Source organism: Pseudopipra pipra, chromosome 3, assembly GCF_036250125.1.
Source record: "Pseudopipra pipra isolate bDixPip1 chromosome 3, bDixPip1.hap1, whole genome shotgun sequence".
Taxonomy (NCBI): domain Eukaryota; kingdom Metazoa; phylum Chordata; class Aves; order Passeriformes; family Pipridae; genus Pseudopipra; species Pseudopipra pipra.
This window is the reverse complement of record NC_087551.1, coordinates 59,978,110-59,987,541: the sequence shown is the minus strand read 5'-3', so window position 1 is coordinate 59,987,541 and position 9,432 is coordinate 59,978,110. Positions and strand designations below refer to the sequence as shown.

Below are 9,432 nucleotides of genomic sequence, written 5' to 3'. Positions count from 1 at the left end.
GAGAAATAAGCCAAATCTAAAGGACACCATATTTAAAATTCTTGTGATATGAGGATCTGTCTCCTAGTCTTTCACTGTAGAGTCATACTGTTCAGAAGCTTCAATATACAAAAATTACATTATATTACAGGTGAAGATACATAGATTGAATTCAGAAAGAAGCCAGTACATTAAAACAAAAAAAAATGGATGACACATTAATTAAACAAGCCCCCATGTATTGCTCACCCTTAAAAAAAGATTATTTTTACTGTTATTATTTACCATTAAAAATGGTAAATGTTACATTTTAAACAAATAATAATATGAAACCCTATATTTATATTAACAATCTGAAAAATTATGTGAGAAAATGCTTGTTCTAAGTAGAAAACATTTACTAGTAAAATGTTTCTTTCATACGTTGCAGAAAGAAAAGGTATAGCTGTCTGAAAGGCAAAAGGCAAAGTGACATTTTCAAGGGACAAGGTACATACAAAATTCAAGCTGGGACCAATATTTCCTAGTGTTATTGTTTTCCTCTCTGTACATTTCCTATGATCTGAATTTCTTCTTAATAACATCCTCTAGCAAAATTTCATACAAAGCAACCTAAATTTGATAAAAGTAAAAAATATATTATTCTTAAACAAGAATACAAGGAATTCTTGGCAAGAACACTTGCTCTCTAACTTTAAATGAACGTACCTGATCATTTGATACGAGGTAATCTGGGGACATGTACTTCTGTGATAACCTTTAATGACACATAATAGAGATTACATATGTAACCAAACAACACTAATGGTACATTTTCTTAACTATCTAAAACTTGTTAAATGGGCAAGTGCTCAGTCCATGTGGTTCATTCCTATCTGTATTCCAATCTCTTTTTTCTCCATCACTTCAGTTCCTAAATTTTGCTGAATTTTATTGGTTCTGGGCTGAGATCCTGTCTAATGTGTCTGAGTACATTTCAGCACAGTAGGACTCCAACCTTTCAAAAAAATACATTATACTTTATTCAATATACAGTTTATAGATTATGTGACAGTTGATACTTTAACAGAAATACATTCTAAAGGGTTTTTTTCCAAAGAAGCAGAGAAAATGAGAAGAGAGTCTGAATAAAATCCCATTCTAAACAAGCAGTGAAAGGTCTGTCCAAGTCCTGCCATGAGCGGCTCTGAAACATATTATAGCACATAATGTTCTCTATGACAGGATCCCACAGACATATGAGAGAGCAAATATTTATTTCACAAATTTGGACTCTGTGGTGGAACATAAACATTTTGTATGAAGCCTGTAGCTTGTTATCACAGATCCAATGTTACATTTCTCAGAAATCAATAACTTAGAGTGCACTTTGTACTGAGATCCAGGGTAGGCAAGGAATAATAAGGCTTTGTATTTCGACAATAATCCAGATGCAAGTATAGGTGTATCCCCCAGGAGCCTGGTAGAGAGTCCTGATTACCTTGACTGCAGGCCAAGCCTGTCGGTATTGTACTGTTTATGGTCTGTTCCTTACATTCACAGCCAGGCCTGGAATCTGCTCTGTCTGGACTGTCCAAGAGAGCTGGGTGTTCTTGGCCAAGGAGCGGGTGTTTTTCCACAGCTGGGACAGGAAGGACTCAAGTGGGTACTCATGAACAGAGAAGAATTGGACAGGTTTCTGCTGCTGGGAGGAGGTAACTCCTGGTCAGTGGTAAGCTGTCAACAGAGGAAGAGACATACACACGTGTTTTTCATGGAAGAAAAGACAGGAACTTTGGTAAGGACCACACTCATTTCTCCACTGAAAAGTCTGTGAGACACCACCTGGAGGTCTCAACTGGCAAACATGAGGGATTTGTTGTCTCGCATGTTTCCAGAGATATTTCTACACTGGGAGAGAATGCCAAATGCTATCTCTAAAAACATTTGAGATTCACTGGAGTGAATTTCATCTAATGCCATATTACCACTAATTAATTTATTCAGTTTTTTTCCAGTAATTACAGGCACTGCTTCTCCACTCACAGGACACCTTTTGAAACATCCCTTTGCAGTGTTGGGTAACTGAAAGCCAGTCTCTGACCACAAGAACTATCTATTTTATAAGCTGAAAAAAATACCCCTCAGTATCAGAAAAATCCTATCCAACCCACTCTAAACCCAAGTGTACATTGGACTTTTCAAAAACGTATGGCATGAATTGCATAAACCGACTACCAAAAAAATGACAATTTTTGTGTTAAATTATTGCGCAGGAATAGCTACAAATGGCTTTTTGAGTTACTATACAACATAACAGAAGAACTATTTGTGATTTTGTTTTCCACAGATCAAGTCCCCCTAACCTCTTCTGAAGCAGCCATGAACAAATTTTACAGTTTTTCATGGTTTGCTGCAGCTCACCAGATCACTATCTCTGGCTCAGTCCTATTTGTTAGATGTTCTAATTCTTGGCTGCAGTGGTGGTACCTACTGCACAAATTAGGGCAAATTTATGAGCTTCTCTAACCTACAATCTCCAATTCATGATACTAAACATTTCTATTACCTAGACTTGGCCAGGAACAACCCACCCTTTCTCAGTTGCATGCCGTGAACCTCAGGAGAGGTAAAATAAGGCACTAAAAAAACAGTTGTACTAACTTTATAATGCGTGTGGGAAAACACCAGAGGGAGTATTTGAGGGAAATTGAAGAGTGTTGGTGTTTATGCAGGCATCCAGAGAGACATTGACTTCACTTCAGGACAAGAACTTGGCTCTCTATTACCTTGATTGTGCGCAAAGTCCAAAGAAGGAATTAATGAAACTCCTATCCATTGCTTACACCTCTACGGCCCTTTGGATTAACGGAGTAAAAAGAATCCCATGTTGTACCTTGATGAGAGAAATGGCACAATGAGATAAAATCTATGAGACAACAGTATTAAAACTTGGATTAATGCCCATTAATATAAGGATGAGTCAGGACCTGGCTCCTTAAGGCTCCCAGTGATAAAGGGAGGTAGTAAACTCATAAGAGCGTCCAACATTATCTGAGATTTGAGTAACCTTTTGGATGCCCTCTTCCTATTAACTATAGTAGCAATCTGACAGGCTTCTGCAGCTCTTCAGTGTTCACTCTCATCTTTACCACCTTAAATAACTTGTTATTATCAGGAAATTTTGGTACTTCACTTCCCAGCCATTTTCCAGAGTATTTCTGGAGATGCTGAGCACAGATGGTGGCAGAATACCATGGATGACATCTTCTGTTGTGAAAAGCTGGCACAGCTCTTTGAGTATTATAGTCCTTTTTGACCTCTAGAGACACTGAAGCTAAGTATAGAACTGTGGGTCATACCAGCAGTTATATCACTCTGCCAAGAAATAATCATTGATAATGTCTTAAAAATGTGTGTCTCTCTTCATGCCCCTGGATAGGTGGAGTGAGAGAATGATAGGGATTTACAAAGCCATGAAAGATACGATAGATATAAATAAGAAATTATATTTAGAGTCTTTAGGTTGCTTTTTAAAGGTTGCATGTGTCAGTAAACATTGTGAAACTGAAACAGAATTGTTGTTTCTAAATATATACAAAGGTATAAGAAATTTTTCAAAAATCATTATTGTTTTTCCTTCCCGGTGGTTTTAAGCACCTAGTCTGGGACAAGTAACACGTGCCTGTCAGAAGTCCAGAGCATGAAAATTTTCTTCAAGGAAATTAAATAAGTGATCAGTTACTCATGTCATTAGCACATCAGTAGGAAGATCACCTAAAACTGTCTAATGGAACTTCAGGAAGTCAAAATCATGAGATAATTTTCTTGCTGTTTTTAATAATTGTTTTTGTTGTTGTTAATTGTGGGTGCAGCAGATTATCTGTCTTGAAGAGGATTAGAATTTACCTTTTAAATACACTCCTGAGACATAGTACAAGATACTATAAATGTTTCTTGTATAGTTTTAAGATTGTTCTTTTCAAAACTTCTATGACTTCTACAGATGTGATCATAAATTAATTTCAATGAGGTTAAATGAAATGTATTTTCACATACTTTAAAATAAATTGCAATTCTTGTGATTAAAGGGAAAACTTATTTAGATGAAGAGAGTGGTTAAAGCTCTAATTTAATATAGGTTTAAACCAATTTAAAGATCACACACCATCTGGATAAGCTCAGATGCAGAGAGAACATCTTGAATCAGTCTGCATCCAGGTGCACAAATCCAAGAAACTTAAGGATGTAATGAGTGATTCAGGCTGAATGCTAGTCAGAGGCTGTCAGATATCTCCAGAGGCTCCATCTCTCAGCTTCCAGCCTAGAGCCTTAGCTGGCAATTCAACCTGTGTGCTGCTGTTCTGCTTACAGTAAGCCAGTCATCCAATACTACGTTGTGATACATGGTGAGAGAACCATCCTGCAGATAATGAAGATTATTGATTCCTCAGCAGTGTGCGTATGTGTATGTACGTAGTGAAAAACAGAGTGTAAGTGATATGAAGAAAGAGGAAAAGACAAAGAGAGAGAGCATGAAAAGATAGCATTGGCTATTGATTAATATTTACTACGAGGACAGCCCCTCAACAGAGAAACTATTTTCCCCATCAGACTGCTTTTACATTTTTTTCCAAACTGCAACCTGAAGAAAATAGGAAAAAAAAACACCCTCTATTTTTCCAGATCTCATACCAGGATGCCAGTCTTTTCCTAGGTCATCATATCAGCCTTGCTGATTGTTCAGCCCACTGTGATCTGCGTAAGTTGTTTTAGCAGTTGTGTACCAATAGCAAACATTCACCTCTTACCTTCCTGTGTCACTGAGCTTCTCTCTTTGCCCAGGAACTCCTGGCCAGCTGCCACAGACAGTAGATTCACCGTCTTGACTCAGTCATATTTATTAACTCAGTCTAGATAAACACAGCTGATCAGCAGCAGCCAGTGGACCTTACTCAGCTATTTTTCCTGACAAACTCCATTGTCATGGGGTGCTCTGTGTTATTGATTTGGAGGGTCACTATCTCTACAGAGCTCTGGAGAAGGATGCAGTGTCAGAAAGTGTGAAGTGTTAAAACACAGGTCTCCAAAACAAGCCCTGTGAGCCTTCACAACTCCTAGGAAACAACCTTTTCCAGAAGAAAGCATGAATTAACAGACAAGAGCTTAATTAATTCAGTGGTTCCAATGGAAAATCACATTTCTTGGCTTGCCCAAAGAAAGGAAAGGATGTGAGTTTAAAGAAGGAAAAATATTACAGCCAAAAGCGCATAATTATCTTCAAGGAGAGTGATTAATTGCATGAGAAATACATAGACTGAAAGACCATGTAAAAATACTTAGTAAACACCTAAAACTTATTCCTAACAAATTCCCTTGAACATAACTTTTGCCATATTTGTCAGTTTTGCTTTAGTCTTAAAGGTGCAAGAATGTCTTGTATTGAGGCCACAGTTACAGAAAGGATGAGTGTCAGTGACTGATACGGGTACTTGGGAGATCTGCTGCAGGTAATAGAGGTAATTACTGTTCTAATGATGCTTCTCATCTGCAGAGACTCTGGGGTGGGCGGAGGTACATTAAGCTCACATTTACCAAAAGAAAATACTGAGAATCAGAGATCCAAAACACTGAGCAAAATGATTACCTCCTGTTGTCTGGTCTGTTTACTAGCTCTCTGCCGCTGCACTGAGTTACTTGTCTTGCATTTTTCTTTCTAATGACACAGCTGGCTAGATGTTTTCCAAAATTGTCTGAGTGGGAATATTAAAGCTCTGCTAAATAAGTCCTGGAAGAGGAGTGCTGATTATGGGTGCTGATTGGTGAGCTACAGATATTACCAGAGACCTGTTGTGGGAGGAAGGAGAAAGAAGTCTTTTCAGTACTGACAGCTGTAGCATAAATCTTTATTAGTTTTATTGTGTTTAGTTAAAATAGCTCTCAGTTGGACTCTGTGTGGAAGTCAAGGCTACACATTGCCCCTGTTTTTCATCCTGAATAGGGATTTTGTTCATATGATCCTCTGATGTCATGAGCTCGATTTTACTTTTGATGCAATGCCCACTCGGTTTTTCCCTGACTGCCAGCAGTACAGAAACAGACACACGAGGCTGAGGGAGCCTGTGTGTCCAGTCACCTATCCACCAGGATACAGGACTGAAAACAGAAAAGGAAGATTAATAGAAAACAGTCCAAAAATCCAGTGGGAAAGAGCTGAATAAAGCTACAGAACTGGATAAAAGGGTCCCTCTTACCTTCGGACCTGCTGTCTCAGCTCTGGAGGTAATAACAAGCTGGCTTTGTTTTTGTGATCCAGCCTCTGGTTTGTGGGAGAAGGCTGGCAGCCAGAGGCTCTTGCCCCGTGCCGTCAGGGGAGCTGGGGAATGCCTACTCCAGGACAGCCAGTGGGGAGATGGATTTAGGCATATTGTGCACACCACAATTAGTCTTCCTTTTCCACTATTTTGTTGTTATTCGGGCAAGCATGAACCTTTCCAAGAAAGGGATGATACAACAGAAACAATATGCAGTATTTTGCAAGGAACTGTTCCCTAACCTACTCACTTCTAATAATCACAATTTGGAAAAATCTTGCCAATTCTTCCACATGTGATAAAAATGTTGAAGAACACTACAATAATATTGAGTGGTAATATTTTATATTAGCTTCTGAAATGTTCATTAATTTGTCTCAGCTACCGCTATATATCTCCATAGGAGATGAGTTAAAAGACAGGTAAAAGTCAGCATTGACAAAAAAAGGTGCAAAAGAATAAAAAATGCCTTTGTTGAATTATTTATCTTTCCAGTAGGATTATTGTAAAACCACTTAACAGAATCAGTTACCACTAAGATCTCTCCATCATTTCCCATTTGAAGGTCTTATTTTCAGTTGTGTATAATGTTTCTGAATGCTTCATTTGGACAAAATTTTCCATGTCTAGTGTCTGCTTCAGGCTGCTTTGTTTGTGGAAAAAATCAGCCAAAATGATTCATCGGTTTCCAAGTAAGAGGATATTTAAAAATACATTGTTTTTCACACAGTAAAAATATTCTGGTCCCCTTTCCCTGAAGGCACTGAAGTACTCCTCTCATTTGAAACCTGGAATTGGGCTTGGCAGGAAGGTCAAAAGGAGAGGGGTGCTTAGGCAGTACAGGTGGGCTTAGAGCACACTCTGATGTACAAGTAGTAAATCAGTAAGTCCAGTAGTCTCTCCTCACTGGGATTCTGCCAGCAGATGTCCAACAAATTTGTTGTTGGGTCATTCGTCTTTTTCCTCTCTTCCACATCTGCCACTCTTGTGCAAATGCTATGCAGCTGTCTGCAAGAACCAGGGAGCTTTGGGCTGCATGTTTGCAATGCTCCTTGGCTGACCAAAAATTGCAGATGCTTTTCTCCTCATCCAGGAGAAGCTGAATTACAGGCATTTGGCTGCTGAATTGTCAACACCTGGGAAGAGCAGTCAGCATTTCCATGGGCAGCACCTAGTGGCTTCTCTCTGATTTTCTTGCGTTATTATTTTTAAAGACAAAATTGCAAAAAAAACCCCACTATTTTTGAAGAACATCTCTCAGGTTGCAAAGTGAAGCCTTTTCATCATGTGCTGTGGTTTGTACAAGATCTCTGCCTCATCAGTTGTAGAGAGTAAATAGAGAGAAATAGTGAATCGTGCTAAGAACTGGCTGGCAGTTTTTAAGCAATACAACATCTGCTGATTCAGCATAGGAAAAGGTACATTTTTATGTATCTGATCTCTTTGCACAGGGGGAGTACGGAGGTGTGGTGGTGGGGAACCCAACAATCTGTCAAAGAAATGGGGCACTGCCAGGAGAGTGCTGGTCTGTGTGCTTGCGTGGCCATGCCCTGCACTGCATCAGCGCATCTTGTCCTGGCTTCTCATTCAGCTCCATTTCTAAATATTTTCTTCTGCATGTGTTTATGTGGGGAAATCTAAGTTTCAGCAGCTGGAGCAGGACCATAGGTCACAGGGCCATGTGTCCAGGTACCAGCATCTGGAGCAGGAGGGGGTGTGGGTGTCTATGTACAACCATCCGCCAGTATCACACTGGGCTAGCTGGTGAGAAGGACAAGGGACCTGCTTGGGAGTTGAGGGGAGTGTCTGTGTGTGTGTGCATGTGTCTACTTGAACACCAGCAAATGGAGCAGGGCAGTGGGATTTTGTGGCTTGTAAGTCCAGGGGACAGCTATCAGAGGGATTCACGTTATGCGTAGGCATATATTTCCCTCTGATGGACCTTCATCATGAACTGGTTGAGAAGGCAATGGAGTTAGGCTGTTTGTGCTGTCTGTTCATGTGTGTCACTGTTGATGTTGCTTTTTGAGGTCAGTCACGTGCATATGTATATTTGGTTTGTGCACGCGTTTGTGCACGCGTGCCAGATGGGGACACACATTCAGTCTTGCCACTGGCTAGACATGGTAACATGCAGCAGCAGCAGCATCTTCACCTGTTTTGTGATGTCACATTCAGCAAACCCAAATAGTTATGGTATTTCTAAATGTAGAGTAAATACCCTATGTGCTGATGGGAGAATGAAATGGACAAATAAAATACGCAGATAAAACCGATAAAAGTATTTTAATAGTTCCCATTAGGTGAGAACTGAAATATGACAGTATTTGAATCCTTGCCCCTCCCACGGCCTATCATTTTTTTTAACATTGGTGTATGTTTGGGGCACTACTGGTTGCCAGGGAAGCAAGACCAGGACAGCTGAAGCACTTGAGTTATTCTCCCTTAATGCCACAAGATGGCAGGACCTTAATTTTAAATCTTTCATATTTCTGTTTTATTTATTATTATTGCCTTTTTTTAAATTTCTTTTCCTTTTTTGGGCTGCCTGACACTCTCAGATACTGCTATTTGTTAACCTTAGAAAATGAATATAAATTTTGGTTTTTTAATGATGAGGTTTTGTCTGCCTAGCAGTTTCGCTTTAGCTCTGGAGTGGATTAAACACTTCAAAAAAATTACACTGCTTTACCAGTATAACTTGGTGTAGATAAGTGCACCTTTCTGGTTCCATTTTGGTACCATCTATTTAATTTTCCTTCTTCGAGTAGACTGGCCACTGCAAATATCTTTATTCAGGTATAAATTACAGATGTAATAGTTTATACATAAAATGCCTCAACTTTTGTGCCTGAACAAGAGCTCAGTAAAATGACTTATTTGAAGAAGGCAGATGTTGAGGTGTTGTTGGTGTTGCTTTTGCTGTCGTAAAGGGTTTTTTTGAAGTGCACTAATATTGCCTGATTTCAGCTCTTCCCCTCTGACCTCTGCAGCTGCACATGATGCTACATCAGTAGGCAGTAAACCAGATGGGGACGGAAGATGGGGTTTTAATGCATGAGTGTACATTAAGGCCTCCCACCTTCCTGTCCTTCATTACTGGTGAGCTCTCCCCCTTGCCTGGCTGAGCAAACAGCAGGGGATAAGGCTGGCATAAAAG

The 9,432-nt window shown here is 39.5% G+C and overlaps 1 long non-coding RNA gene across 1 annotated transcript; it reads right to left on the bottom strand.

The window, feature by feature from the left end:
- Positions 1–977: 977 nt before the first annotated feature.
- Positions 978–5,001, bottom strand: LOC135410587 (uncharacterized). Its single transcript, XR_010428755.1, has 2 exons — positions 4,770–5,001; positions 978–1,695 (listed from the first exon to the last, which is right to left on the bottom strand). It is a non-coding gene; the product is annotated as an uncharacterized LOC135410587 (long non-coding RNA).
- Positions 5,002–9,432: the final 4,431 nt, after the last annotated feature.